At 36.6% G+C, this 16242-nt stretch overlaps 1 protein-coding gene and 1 pseudogene across 3 annotated transcripts in view; both read left to right on the top strand.

Annotated features, from left to right (window-relative positions):
• Vps13b (vacuolar protein sorting 13 homolog B) overlaps positions 1-16242 on the top strand; it is a 675222-nt gene that overhangs the window by 595664 nt on the left and 63316 nt on the right. The gene's annotated exons all lie outside the window — the stretch shown is intronic.
• Positions 5316-6793, top strand: LOC117284474 (annotated as a pseudogene).

The raw sequence follows: 16242 nt of genomic DNA, 5'->3' as shown, positions 1-16242 counted from the left end.
ACTATCATCTTTCGGGCCAAGATACCAGGGGAAAAGCCACAGCAACCAAGGCTACAAGAGAGTGTGGAGAAAATCCTGGAAAGGGAAAGCCATAAAATGGGAACATAACACATGTAAATTTGGCCCAAGAGCTTGGCTGAGCCACACATGCATGGAGCAAACTGAAAGCAGCTTGAAAAGGCCGGAAAAACAACAAATCTGCTGCTCAGGAGATGTGAGTTTTCTATTTGAGTCTAAGTTACTTAATTACCTATTAAATCAATAATATCATTACTCTTTGAACTGTGATAAGAGAATCCAGAGTCTCCACACATAACATTAACAGTGTTCATAACATAACCAAAAATTACCTAGTAGTTTAGAGTCTCGGAGAGTAAAAAGATTATTCTCAACACTCTGGAAGACTGAGGCAGGTGGATCACAAGTTCAAGTCCAGCCTGGGCAATTTAGTAAGACTCTGTCTCAAAAAATCAAAATAAAATAAAATAGCTGAAGATGTAACTAATTGCAAAGGCCACAGATTCAATTCCCAGTACCATAGAAATAATAGTAAAATGATGTTGTTTGATTTCAAGGAAAAGACAAACTGGTGCAAACTCTAAGGTGACCTGAATATTAGCTTTATCGTATTTAAAACATATACTTTAAAGTAGCTGCCAAAAGTTAAAATATTTTAGAGATGTGATTAAAATCTTAAATTAAAAATGATAATCCTGAGTGGGCCTAATTTAATCAGATGAAAAAAGTAGGGATTCAAATTTTTGTGAAGAGAAGTTGCCAACTTTGAAGAAGCAAGCTGCTGTGGGACAGAGATTTGTGACAAACCTCCAAGCCTGAAGGTGGCTGCCAGCACCGGTCAGTATGAAGTGAAAGCCTTTCTCCTAAAGCCATGCGGACAAATCCTGCCAACAACTTGAGTAATCTTACAAGTGGATTCTTCCCAAGTAAAGCATCCAGGTAAAAGTGCAGCCCAGCTGACACCTCATCTGCAGTCTTGTGAGACCCTATCTGGACTCCTCACCATGGACACTACGGAAATAAAAGTGTGTGGTTTTAAGCTACTAAATTCATAGTAATTATTACTCAATGATAGAAATACAATACAACATGGCAGAAAGAAAAAGTCAGTAAATTGGAAGATATCAGTAGAAATCATTCAGTCTGAATAAAAAATCAAACAAAAGGAGGCACCATGGGAAAATTCAAAATGTCTAACATATGCACTTCCAAAATGGAAAAAAGTGAAGAAAATTAGGAAAAAATTAAATAATTCGAGAAAACTTCCAAAATTTATAAAAGATAGAAACTAACAAATCCAGAAAGCTCAGATAAACTCCAAACTTGGTATATGCAAAGAATTCACGACCAGGCATATCATCAGGAGATTGCTGAAAAACAAAGGTAGAAAGAAATCCTTGAACACAGCTCAAGGACACTGACACTATATTAGCAGGGAGTGACAGTCCAGATTTCTATGGACTTCTCTCCATAATAAGGCTGTAAGACCATGGGATAACATCTTTAAAGGGCTGACAGATTCAGAATGATAGAAGTCTGGTTGAAAGATACATGGGAGATTTAAAACACCATGATTTTTATTGATTGTGGAGAAAAAAAGGATCTGATTTGACTGTGAGATTTCAAAATTAGATGAAAAGTTGGTAATGTTGCTGGCGCCCAGGGTGGGGAAATATGTAGAACAGTGTTTTAGAGACAGAGAACAGTGTGGGTGCACAATAGACAGACCCTGAAGCCATTTGGACACACTGAGTTTTAAATTGCTTTGAAGTGCAGGAAGTATGATATATTAGGAAAAGTGCAAATCTGAAGCCGTAAACACCTTAGTCTCACTACTATGATTTCTTACATCTGTAAGATTAAACAGTTTCTCAATTTCTGGGAGCTTCAGTTTCCTCTTCTATAAAATAAAGCCGTTGTTGCAGATATTCGGGGGGGGGCATAAAATGCCTAGTAAATAACTTGGCTCCCAGCCAAAGTCTTTTTTTCTCCTTTTTGCTTTTCTAACAAATATCCAAGTGGGCATGTAGAATAGGCAAATTGGGTATTAGAGTCTGGAGTTCAACAGAATAGTCTGCCCCAGAGATATACATATGGCATTTCGTCAGTGCCTGGGGAGCAGTGGGACTAGATAAGAATTCCACAAGGAGAACACTAGAAGAGGGCCTTCTCAGGTTCTAATGCTGCAGAACACTGTCCAGTGGCACTAGCATAGGTAACTACTATAGATGCTACCATTCATGAAAGGAGAAGACAGGAAACACACAGGAGTTGCTGGTCCATAGAAATTCTGAAATCCAACCAGATAAATGTTAGATGTTTATTGATTAGTAGTCAATACTGTTCTTGGTAAGGAATAATACTCCGTGATTTGTAGCTTTGGGCACTTTGGCATAGCTTTTGAGTCATCCATCATTTTCCATGAAAAGTAGGCTTTGTTTGCACCTTATTATTTTCTCAGTCTTTTTTGTTACAGACAGAAATTTGAAAATTCAAAGGTCTTTTCATTTTGTACTCTATCGCTCTCAGTCTAAGTTGACAGTGTCTCCCAGTGTAATTCTTTAAACAATTCTGTCAGTCTTCTTTTAGTTTTATTGAGGTTCACTATATCATACCCACAGATCTCTTGAAGGTAAGCCCTTCTTACTTGTTGATGAGCTAGGAGGTAGAGGATCACAAGTTCAAGACCACCTAAACTACATAACAAGACACTTTTTTTTTAAGGCCTATGCTATAGCTCAGAGGTGAAGTTCTTGCTCTACCAATTGAACTATTGGGTTCAGTTCCCAGTAGGGCATTTGCATGCACAGATGCATACAAATGCCTTCTATTTCAGGATTGCTGACAGTGCTGAGGGACACTACCATTCAATGTCAATGTCTTTAACTACTTTTGTTTGAGCAATTCTCTGAAGCTCAGAGTTAGATCTTTATATGGTCTTAAAGGATTTCATAGGTGCACTCTTTGTCATCTCTAGACCTGGTTTTCTTGGTTGGTAATATTCTGGATTTGATCTTTGCCTGGAAGCCATTTGTTAATTTTAGCATCACTTGCCATCTGATAAAGTTAGGAACTTTCAGAACTAGCAGAGTCTAGCTCCTTTTTGTTTAACAGTCTTTCCTTAAGCTCAATATTTCCCCCCTTTGATTTTAATATAAACAGCATAAAGAAACGGAGACAAGTCCTTCCAGTTTTTACCTGCTTCTTTGCTCCAAAGCCCCTCCTGTATCTTAGGCTTCTGTTAAAGTAGCACCCCATTTGCAGATGCCAAAAATCTATATTAGTCACTTGTTGCTGCATAACACATTATCCAAAACTTGAATAGCTAAAACAGCAAACATTTGTATCTCAAAGTTTTGTTAGAAATTTCAGATGCTGGGCCGGGGATTTAGCTCAATGGTTCCGCCACCTGCCTTGCAAGCACAAGGACACAAGCTCAATCCCCGGTACCAAAAAAAAAAAAAGAAAGAAAGAAATTTCAGGTGTTGTTTAACTGAGTGGTTCTAGCTCAGAGTTTCTGTTAAGGCTGCCATTAAGACATTAGCAAGAGCTTGGCATCTGAAGGCTTTACTAGGGTAGAGATTCCACTTCCAAAATACTACACTCACACATCTCTCCATATCCTCACGATGTGGCAGCTGAACTTTACAAAGGTCAAGTGATCCAAGATGGAACAGACAGATCTTTTATCATCTAGCCTGAGAAGTCCTTTGTTGTCATTTCTGTAATATCCTAGAAGTAACACAGGTCAGATCTACTCAATGTGGAGGAGATTACACAAAGACACAGGTAATAAGAGGCAAGGATCACTGGAGCTGTTTTGGAGATGAGGTTGCATAAGGACCAATAGTAGAATAGGAGAGGGATAGGCTAAGGAATGGCACTTACTGAAGGGAATAGGAAGTATATGGGAAGTCATGATAATTGGAAAATCAAGACATAATGATGTTTTAAAAGTCAAGAAAGGAGGACCAGGGATTTAACGCATTGGTTCTGCCACCTGCCTCACAAGCACAAGATCCTAAGTTCGATACCCAGAACAAAAAAAAAAAAAAAGAAAGAAAAGTGTTTTGAGGGATCAAAATATCAGTGATTGAGTGATTCAGGAACCAAAAAAAGGAAACTTTTATATGGGCATTTGTACATCATTGATGGCCTAAGGAAAGCACTTTCAGCAGAGTTAGAAGCCAGCCTACAGTGGGTTGAGAAATAAATGAGAAGTAAGAAACTGGGGAGGGTAAGCCTCTTTTTTGTTTTTTAATTTTATTCAGATGATATCCACAGAAAGCTGCAGGGTTGAGGGAAGGTGTTAAGTGGAAGAAATTGAAAAATGTTTATATGAGAAGAAATAAAGAGCAGAGAGATTTATGTTGCAGAACAGAGAAAGAGTGATTAATTGCTTAAGATCTTAGAAGAGCAGAAGAGGAATGAATCAAGATTACAGATGAAAGAATTGATCTTATATGAGAAGAGGTTCCTGTCAGATATCTACTGCTCTTAATAAACCAAAGCTTAATGGCTTAATTCTGAGTCTGTTGGTTAGAAATCTCAGTGCTTCCAGGATATTCTTCTGCTGATCTCATCTGAACCTCCTCAGGAGGCCACAGTCAACTGGCATGTCAGCTGGGGCTGGGTGTTCTAGGGTGACAACACCTGTATACTTTGTAGTTGGCAGGCTGTGGCCAGGTGCCTTGCTTCTCTTCCATGTGACCTCTTTGGCGAATTTATTCACATGTTAAAATTGTCTGAAGAGAGCAAAAGCAGAGACCACAAGTCCTCTTAAACCTAGGCTCAGAACTAGAAGTATCATTCTGCCACATACTATCAGGCAGAATAAGTCACAGGGTTAGGCCAGATCCAAAAGATAGAGAACTAGATCTTGGGAGAGTTGCTGAAGATTTGTGACCATTTACAATTTATCTCAAGAGCCTCCTCCTACCCTGAGATGAAAGGGAGAGAATGAGGGTGGATGTGAATGTGAATGAGGTTTAGTGGGTGTTTGCTGATGGTAAAAGGGGAAATAAAGTATGAGGCTTTAATAAAATAATGTTTCTGCTACATCTTTTCCTATACTTTGCTTATAACAAGCATTTAGCATATGTTCACTGAATAGATAAATGTTCAGGTTTCTCATAACTTTTTTGACATTTCTCTAGAACATAGGTTTCAAATATTATTTTAATACTATTAAAATTATAAATGATACTCTTTGTATCATGTTGAATGCTTTAACATGTACTGTAAATACATGTACAAAAAGAGACACTGGCCTCAAAACATATGCCATAGCTGTCAGTATAGCTAGACTAAGTATCGCTCTTGAGAGGCCAAGAAGGCAACTTGAGGCAGGTGTGCTGTGGTGCCAGGTGTGCTGAGGAGAAGTTCTACCAGTAATATTTGGCTGTTACTTCAAATTAGCTACAGTAGAAAATCATAGTGTCTCCTATACCCTATCCCTTCCCTCCCTGTGGGGCCTGCACAATGGTGGAAGCCACAGCAGGCACCAGTGAAGAGACCATGGCAGTGGTGAAGGCTTCTGCCAGCTCTGAGAGCCCCAGATGTTGGGCCTCAGCCCAGGATGGCTGCTGATGGGCTTCTCCAGCATGAAAGGCAGAGGCTGCAGAGTTCCCTGTGAGATGCTGTTCAAACTCCTGGCAGGACTGACCTGGCCTCTTATGGCCCTCAGTAGGCCTTGGCTTTTGGGGAGGCCAGGGAGAAGCAGACCTAGCCCAGCCTTACCAACCCCGAACATTGGGATGGACTTTGTCATCCCCCTGATACATGAGGGTCTGTCACTGGTGTAGACCACTGGTTTCTACCCTACACGATGGGGCGTGTAACTTGTGCCAGTGTGCTGAGTGACCTGCTACCATGGGCATCACTGAAGATGACAACAAGTTAATGTTACTCAGTGTCAGCCAAATATGAATGAGGAGGATCAAGAAAAGATAGCACCACTGTGATCAAAGGATTCTGGGATGATGCTGAGGAGGGAGGAACTGCAGTCACAGGTAAACAAACTGTGGTCAATCCTTGTTATCATTGGTGGAGTTGCCACTGTGGTATGTTAACCAAATGAATTCATAATGCCTGACAGTGCAGTTGTAGGAAATATGCTTGTGTTAACCACACCCTTAAAAACTCAGGCTGCTGTCAGTACCCACCAGTGACTGGATAATGCTGAGATACTCAGTAATAAACATGGTGGTCTCCAGAGAAGAAGTATTAGCTGGCCTGTCAAGAGATTATGTTCGATATAGCTATCCTAATAAAAGTGCTGCTGTGTTAATACCCACACTCAGTACCCATGCAGCCACAGGTGTCACAGGCTTTGGTATTTTAGGACATTCTCAGAATTGCAGAAAACCAACAAAGTGTCCATTTGTCATTCATAATCTGCCAATCATTGCCAAGATGGCTGATATTAGCAAGGCCAGTGGGCAGTTTAGATCCTTCAGGGAACCTCAGCTGAAACCTCTGGTGGATTACTGATTTGTCTGCCAAGAGAACAGATGGCCTGCTTTCGTTGTGAAATCAAATCCTCCAAGTATGGTGAGAGTCACCATCCATGGATTGTTGGCATTGTGAAAAGGGAAACAGCATGGCCCACAGCATTGACAAGCCTTCAGTTGTACAGGTTCTACCTGATGGGGCCGCTGCTCCTGCTCTTGCTCCTGGTAATTGCTGTACTTTTTCTGAGCCTAGTTCATGCACTGGAATAATGGAAGTTGTTGGGAACTTAGCACCTTTGTACAAAACCATGAATGATTCTTAAGAGTTGATTTTAAGAAATTGCCAAAGAGGGCAGCCTGCATGCTATTTCCAGCTACCTTTTCTGGAGGATTTAAATCAGTCCACCTGAAGCTGCCCGTGCATGCATTCCAAGGGCAAATGTAACATTTTGAACTTGGGGATGGAATTGGGGGACGTGTTCATCTCTTGGATGTATGAGGAGCAGGAAATCTGTTTCCTCTTTTTGAAGCAACATGAGGTTATTCCAGTTTGAGGGATTTTCCTGTGCACTAGGTTGATTAATTTCATAGGAAGTGAGATTATTAAATTGCATACACAAAACTTAAAATGAAAAACATTAGAAGCAAATGAATTTGGGCCAATACTGTTGATAATCTAAATTGATAAGAGAGATCATATGACATAATGTCAAACACTTTGTTACACTTTTTCTAAAGAATTGGCTCTTTTCTTTGCTGGACAAGCATTGAGAGCCTTGTCCAGTGACTGGGAAAGGAGGACCTGCAACCATATGACTTGGTCTCTGTTGATAGTGTCGCTCCCCCTAAACCCCAGTAAAGACTGGGAGAAGTAGAACAAGCCCCAGGGTCCAGGCCTTAGTGGTCATTAAGATGTTAAATCATGTGCTGAAAAATTCCTGGTGATTTAATTAATGAAGAATAATTTCTTTAAATAAAAGGAACTTTGTTGGAAAACTAAAAACATAAAAAACCACAATGGCTCTTAGTCCGCCCACCCATACCCCATCCCTACCTCTTTGGCCTGTTTGTGGCCTTTAATGAATACTCATAAAATAGGAAAATGCTACAGGAAGAGATTAGCAATATACTTCAAATGAAACCAACTCTCAAGCCCACATGCAGTTTTACTGTTCACACTCTTGTTTAATCTTTTGTATTTATTCTATAAAAATTATCATAAAATAAAAGTGCGTAGTATAATTGCTAAACATTATGTATTTAAAGTAGACTTCATTACAAGTTAAATTTGCCACATACTGTTTCTTTCTCTAATCATTGAAATAATTTCCCAGAAATCTACACTATCACCCTTATTGTTGTGTAGGGCACAGCTGTCGACAACTAGCAGTTCCATTTGAGGAGGAAGGATTTTATGCCTTTGCTCCCCAGTGGCAGTAACAAGCTTCTTTTTATTGTTGCTGACATTAAGATAGCTAAAATCAACAGTGAGGTAAACACTTCTTGGGACCATCTGGCAAGGATTTTAATCCAAAATATTCTGTAAACACTGAGTCCATTTGAGTATCCGGAACTACTGTCCATTCATCACCAATTGCATTTTTATTTCGGTTTTTAGCAGTAATCAAAACAGCAGAAAATAATCTGTAGACCCAATCCCCTCACTTTGCTCCCTTAAAACATTTTTATTTCATCAGGAATTCTAAGGAACTCACATTATCTGGGGGAGCTTACAGTGCCTTCTGAAGTCACCGGTAGAAGTAAATGCAGCCCTGGCAGTTTGGGCTATTAAGTATCTCATGCACAGAGCATATTTGGAATTTCTTCATTCTCTGTTGGGAGATACATTTATTCTACTTAAATCAGAGACATAAGTTTGAGATTGAGCTTTCCTGTATATTTTAGTTTCTTTGTAAAAATCATTTGCAATATGACCTTTTTTAAGACTTTTAAAGTCTTTTATAAGAAATGGTAAAGAGGATTGTGATAGGGCACTTTATCCAGTCCCAGGGATGATTTCTGGCATTTTTCTACAAACCTGCATAAAAGGGGTTGATTGCAGATTATTTCAGCCACAAAGCACCCAGAGGAATGATTGCTAGTGGTGCTAATGGTCTCTCTGTCCCTCCACTGGCAATAAATTTTAGATATTGAAATATAGCTTTGGTGAAAAAAACATACTGGAGATTCCTTAAGCTTTTTACAAGACACTCAAAGCCTTTTCACAAGCCTGTGCTCTGCAAATGTGGATTCTTAATGTCTAAACATAAAGGTCCTTCACTGAACTAATTTTAAGTGTGAATTTTAATACAGAGTGCTTGGAAAAGGGAATGTAGCTGGACCATTAAAACATGGTATTTTGCTGTTTTTTAAGTAATAAGAAATACTGATTAAGAACATTACAAAGATTTTAGCATATATACTATGATTGTCCTTAATAAGAGCTGATTCTGAGTCTATATAAGAAAAGCATTAGCTGAAAGATAATGTAATACTTATTATACTGTGGGACTTTTTAATTATTTCCATGTTTTTAATTATTTCCAGGATATTGAAGAACTTATTATTTAAAGGTCAGAATAATGCCCAAGACATGGCCAAGCCCAATGAGTGTCAGATGCATGGAATGTTGGATGACTTCATAGTTATGAAATTATTTCATTTCTCATGATAATTCCTGACTTGCCAAGTTAATGAATTTTAAGAACTCTGAGAGCAGATTTTAAGATAAATGTGAAATAATCCATACTTTTGGAGTCAGGGACTTCCCTTCAGGCATTAGTTCATGTTTGACTTGCTTGACTTACACTTGGGGATAAAATGAGTTAGGACAAGGTCTTAGATACCACATTCCCTCACTGGGAAAGAAAACCAACTTGCACAATTTTGTCTGGCTCATGTTTCTTATTATACAGGCACTGTGAAGCAGCAGTTGCCATGAAATACTTTATTTAACCTTTACAAAAATGTTTTCTTAGTATGGCAAGGAAGTTTAGTTAAATGAAAATAAATAAGAATTTTTAGATTTCTTTTATATCCATCTGTTGACTTTTTTCTTTAATTAAAAATTAGAGATAATTATAATTGTCTAAATTGCCATAATGACAATATAAATTTAAAATCACATAAAATGACTTGATATTTTTGTACAATATGTCTTGGCATGTCTTCTAAATTAAACTAGATTTTGTTGAATAATGAATGCTACATTTTAAAACAATTTAAAAGAAAATTTAATTTAAACTTTTGTATGTTTCTTCTATTGTTTTTATTTGTATTTAGTCAAAATTAATTTTCAAACAAACAAAACCTGACAATTTAATTGCCAAACTCAGAGTACTTATCCAAATCTGAATATTAGATGGCCTCTCCAGTTTCTTATTGTATTGGCTTAAATACCCCTCATCTGAATTACTCTTTATTTCTTCCGTCTAACATACTCTAACTTCTTCCACTAAAGAATTATGTCCCATCAAGCACATGACAACCATCAACTATCTTTATAACATATCACTGATTGTCAAAAGAGTGTGTAGCCAACACCAGAATCTTCCAACTGTTAGTGCAACACTGTTACGGAAAGTTTCTCTTTGACTACTCACTTATAAAGAAAATGTTATAAATGAAAATCCTCCTCTGTATATATACACACACATACATACATACCAAGGTTCTTTGAATTTTCAACCCTTTTCAACCCTTCTTGGTGGTATCAAGGGTAAACAGACTGTCACACAATTCTGAACGTAAGGCAGCTATTAATATCACTGCTTACGTTTTTTCAGTCACATTATTTATGGGAAAGCCCATACCACTTAGAAACAATAGATATTTGTAATGTTGAAATAACCTCTTTAAAACAAGCATATATCTCATTTCATACTTTCTTTTAGTATGTGTGTATGTGTAAGAAAAAGATATTTCGCAATAGAAATATTCTAAACAGTTATGAATAAAATTTTAAGATAAAATATTTTAACATTTGAGACTTGTTCATTATATCTTTTTCAAAATTTTTGCTAAGTAAATTGCTTAACCCTAATTTGATAATTTAAATTTAGATAATTTAAGGAGAAAATATCTATTATACATTCTATTGTTTTATACATAATATATAAATTAAAGATAACACCATTTCTCCTATTCTTTTTTAACTTATTTTCTTTAAGTATATAAACCTTAGCCAGAGACTGAACAGAGACTAATGTCTGAAAAGTCTAGAGACAATTTCAAAAATTTATAGTTTCATTTATGATTCTTTAAATTTAAAAAAATGTTAACAAGTTTCTGTTGCTAGATTACAGATATATTGAAACATTGATTAATCCTTAATATTTGCTGGATATGTGACATCTAATTTACCCATGAGAATTCAGAATGCTATTACAAACTACATGATAAAATAAAACAACGTACTGTTTAAAAGCTATGAAGAGAGCCAGGCATGGTGGCACACACCTATAATCCCAGCACTTGGGAGGCTGGAGAAGGAGGGTTGGTGCAAGTTCAAGGCCAGCCTGACCTACCTAGTGAGATCCTGTCTCAAAAAAAAAAAAAGCTAAGAAAAGTATAGAAGCATATATAAATAATGCAATTTCACATGGCCAAACAACACCACTCTTTGTTTCAGTTACTTTGTTTCACTGACTTTCATGCTTCAATCCCTCGTGTTTATTGATAATTGATGCTCCAAAGGGAAATAGCAGTTACCTAAGAGTCACTGCCTCTTCACCCTTCCTTTCTACCACTTTCTCTTAGGCTGGTCTTTTCCCTAGCCCTCACCTCTCCACATTCCCAGCAATCTACACACTTGCCTCTTAGCTGCCCAAAAGTAAGATTTGACCTCCTAAAATAATAACTTTTGTCCCAGTACAATTCTGTCCTTTCCAGGATCACTATTTAATGGCTCCATTTGTGTGATGATCAAAACTACCAGAGGAAAGGAAACTGAAGAGTTAGTTCATAATATAAAGTTAATTTTCCAAATTGTACTGACAAGAAGTATGCCAGAAATTGGTTACACAATTAGTGTCAAGCCATAGCTTATAATTTTTATGACTTGTCTTAATTTTTAATGCAGTCAGTATGCTTTGTAAACTCTTAATTTTAACCACTCCATCCCTTGTTCCTTGTCATGTGGCAAGCCTGTTTTTGTTTATCAGAAGTAACAATACTGTCATCCTTTATTCCATTTCAACCTGGGGTTTTTTAATGTTATTTTTTCAGATAAGTAAAATATGTCCTCTTCCCAAAATTTAGCTTCCCCCAGAAAAACACCCCTAGAATCCTACTTTTTTTTCCTTATTCCTAATAAAATTTTGCTGTATAATTCTTGTCAAATCTTTCTCTCCCACTATATTGTAATTTTTACCCCAAATAAAGTGTTCATTCTTCTATAAACCTCCCATTTGTAGTACAGTTGGTTGGTTTATAGTAAACATTTAATTGCTATACATCATTAAATATATTTGCTAACTTGACAAATACTATTATCCTAGGGGAAAAACTATCACTCTAGGGGAAATCACATTACACTCCTTCAAGAATTATGGCTTATATCAAGGCAGATCCTGTGCTGAGCTATGGAGGCTATAGAGATGAACTGAGATCATATCTCCTTTTTACCACAGTGCCAGGAGTACAAATGGGGAAATGTGGATGACAAGTAAGGCATATGGGCAGAGACTTTATGAAGCAACTGAATTTGGTGCTTCAACATAGAAATGTTCAATTTCTTCTTACTTGAAATTCAGTTCCTGTATGCTTTCTATTAGATGTTCATTCTAATAATTTTTATCTGACTGCACACAGTCTAAAATTTGGAAATCACATGAAAGCACACAAAGCATATACACACAAAAAAAGGACACTTAAAACACAAAATTGGTTAAAATAAATTTTATTTTTAAAAAACGCAGAATTCTATATCCCTAAGGTAATCACTCTTAGCATTCTGATATATATCTAAACTTCTACTCCCTTAGGAATAGATACATATATATATATATAGAGAGAGAGAGAGAGAGAGAGAGAGAGAGAGAGACAGACAGAGAGAGAGAGAGAGAGAGAGATACTTTTGTTTATTTTTTAGAATGGGATGTACTACACATATCTTTTGTAATTTTTTCAATTTGTTAACCAATCAATGTTAGCATTTTTCTTTCTTTTTGCAGTACTGGGGATTTGATCCAGGGCCTTCGGACTGAGCTACATCCACAGCCCCCCCCCTTTTTTTATTATTATTTTTCAGAGTTTTTCACTAAGCTACCTAATCTGAGCTCAAACTTGCAATCTTCCTATCTCAGCTTCCTAGTTTTCTGGGGTCATAAGCATTTGACACCATTCCTGGCTTCTTTTTCTTTTTTCTATGAAAATAAACTGCACCAAAACATCAAATTCTCCCCTCAAAAACATGTCAGTTTTATTTATTTCCAGTTAATCATTCTTTTAGATGGGAGATTGTATTCTAAAAGTGTGAAAAGATACGTAAGGTCCAAAGAGCTGAGTCATGATGTTATCAAGCATTAGCAATTAACTAGACATTTCATACTTGTTTTGTAGCATTATTTCAGATACCCTGAACATCCCGAAATTCAACTGCCTCATGAAAACTATAATGAGCAACATGAATATTTCATTTTTATGCTAATTTAGCAGTTTGAAATATACTGTCAGTTCTACTTAGACTCATGCATGTCAAACAAGCAATTTAATCTGTTTCATTTGCTATCCAGATATTGCACAAACAAGTTTTTTAACATCTTAATTTTTAATTATGAGGTTCACTTATTTTATCATTTGAGTATATTTGATGTTTTAATATGATTATTATAATATCTGAAATATGGATCTGAGGGGTTACATTGATTTGTAATTTAGTATCATTGTCTATATTCAAATGGAAATTTTTCTAAATATTTTTATTTCATACTCATGATATATTCTGCAGAAATATCACCACTAATATTTTACTATCTCTACTTTTGGTTGCTTTCACTAATTTTGATTTTACTAATCTTGATTCATTTATTCAACAAATTTTGTAATGTCCTCTACACGAGGCTCCTATACTGATAAGTTTAAAATTTATCAACGAAATGTTAGCCACATTGTACTACATATAAAACTGTAAATACATATTATACTTAGTGTGATCAAAATATGTGGTGAATGTTTAAATTTCTCAAAATTGTATTACAAAATACATTGGGATTAATCCCCTTCAAACTACTCCCTTTCACTATGAGCAGACTTAGTCCACCATTCTTGCCACTTTCTGAAGCAATTCTGAAAGTCCTATTTGTGAGTGACTTTATAAGATGTGAACAAAACTACATTAAATGCTGCTGACAAGTGCCATCCAATGGAAAGCTTTGAAGGAAGCAGGCTGGTTAAAACATTACTGTGTCTTCATTTATCTTATTCACTGAATCTGGCACCATGCAACTTCTGGCTCTTTCCCAAAGTCAAAATGACCATGAAAGGCAAATATTTTGAATCCATCAGGACATCAAGGGAGCCATGACAGCACAACTTAAAGTTACTAATGAAAAGACCTGGAAAACTGCTTCAGACTGCATGGAGGTACACACCTGTAATCTTAGTACTCGGCAGACTGAGGTAGGAGGATTGCCACGAGTTTGAAACCAGCCGGCATTACATAGTGAGTTCAAGGCCAGCCTAAACTGCATAGCAAAACCCTTTCTCAAAATTTTTTTTAAAAAAAAAAAAAAAAAAAAACAAAAATGTAGCAAGAACAATGGGATTAGTGTGTTCAAAGTGAGTGGGAGTATTTTGAGGACGATTAATAATGTGTCTTTAAAATGAAAAACTTCACTATTTTTCAACCACATCTTATATTATAAATATCTGATATATTCAGTTTATTTCTTTTGGATTGCATATTGATTGTTAGAACCTCTAAAATTTCTATAATGAATACAATGAATTTAAAAATTTTTTGAAGTTGTTTAGATTTCCAGTTTCTTTGTAGAACATCACATCACTGCAGGGTAAATTATTATAAAATGGAAAAGAAAACTGAGTCTAAAGAAATTTTAATTTGGTGTTATTGTGGTAGAATTTTGACAAGAGTTTCAAAGTGTATAATGAAATATATGTTTGGTGAAAAGTATTTGTTACCTTCAGTGTTTGTATTTCAATAAATAATTTAAATTTTTTACTTAACAATCTTCTTTCTCTTCTTTACTGTGCTCTGTTTTCTTATATTTCTTCTTATTTTTCTTTCCTCCTGAATATATCAGTTTGGGAATTCTTTCTTTGGACATGACTGTGGGTGGTCCTCAGAGCTAATTCCTAACTCCCTGATCACTAATTCTGTTTAAAGTTTTATTTTATATAATGAGCTAAAAGGTGTATATGCTCCCATCTGAGGTCTTCAGTAGTAAAATTACAAATTTAGTCTGACTGCCAACACATTACTAGAGACTGTTGAAAAAAGAAAACACAGCCTCTTGGGACCTCCCAACAATTGTGGCCACTGTATGCCCTACCCCATTGCTTAGTTTCAGCTGTCATTCAAAAATTCCAACAAGAGTAGATCCTTTTGACTACCCTTAACATGGGAAATACTAGACACTAGCTAAGTAGGCCAAAAGAATTAAAGGCCTGGATGAAAGGAAAGGTAGAGAAAGTGATCATTAAGAGGAACTCTTAAAAGAGGCAAAGGAAGTTTCCAGGTTGATAAGAAAACCTAGAAATTCCTTGACTCCACATAAAAGTTATGGATAAACCAGTTGCTTTCCCCTGCCCCACAGTGCTTCTCATCCTGTGAAGTTTTTCTGCCTTCATAGGCCATTTTTACTGTTCCATCAACACATTGCTCACTATGCCAGAGGCTTCAAAGACTACCCACTAATTCCCAAATAGAGCACAGCTTCCTCAACTTCATAAATCAGAGCTGGCCACCAGCTAAATCTGCCTGTCTGAACTTATCCCCCACTTTTTTTTTTTCTTGTTTTCTTTCTTCCAACCAGGTGACGTACCTTTGCCTTATTAAGCATGAATTCTGCTTTTCATATCTCATATTGGTACTGGGAAACTTGTCCTTGTGAGACAGGCAGCAGAATCACTGAGCTAAATCCACGGCCCTGTTCATGGATCTTTCTTAATCACAGTAGCCCAAAAAGCAGGCCTACCCTCACCTGAAGGACTGTAGCGCTTTGCACCTATTCTCCTGTCTCATGTTGGCTGTTTATTCTTGCCTTATTTTCATTACAGAATAATATAAGCTCCCTGTAGCACAAAGAACCCAACTTTATTTCTCCCATAGTTCCTAGCATGTCACCTTCCTTGCAGTACCTAAGTGATGAAAATGTGTTAGATGAATGGTAGAAAGAAATCTCATTAAAATTAAATACTGTAACACAAATTTCACATTCTTCTGCCTGATTTTATATTTCTTCTGTATAGAAATAAAACATATATATGAGTATTTCTTATTAGATGCTTTCAGTACCTATCTCAATGAAATTCAGTCAGTGAAACGGGTGTAACAGGAATAATACCTCCCATCCGGGATTGGTGTCTGGGTGTCTGAGCACTGCTACAGGTACCCAGGTCCTGGCTCTCACACCATGGGAAGGAAAACCAAAGTATGCTGTGCCTCCTAAGCTCCTTTCTGTAGAGTTCTCTCTTAAGAATGTAATTTCTTTCCTAATAAATTATGTGCATCACATTGCTTGTGATATTCAATGTTTTTAACTGAAGACGCCATGTTACAAATATTCAATTGATGATGTGTATGGGGAGA

This window comes from Fukomys damarensis, unplaced genomic scaffold (genome assembly GCF_012274545.1).
Source record: "Fukomys damarensis isolate Sample0158 unplaced genomic scaffold, DMR_v1.0_HiC HiC_scaffold_5, whole genome shotgun sequence".
Taxonomy (NCBI): Eukaryota; Metazoa; Chordata; class Mammalia; order Rodentia; family Bathyergidae; genus Fukomys; species Fukomys damarensis.
Note: the sequence above shows the minus strand (reverse complement) of the source record. Positions and strands in the feature narration are given on the sequence as shown.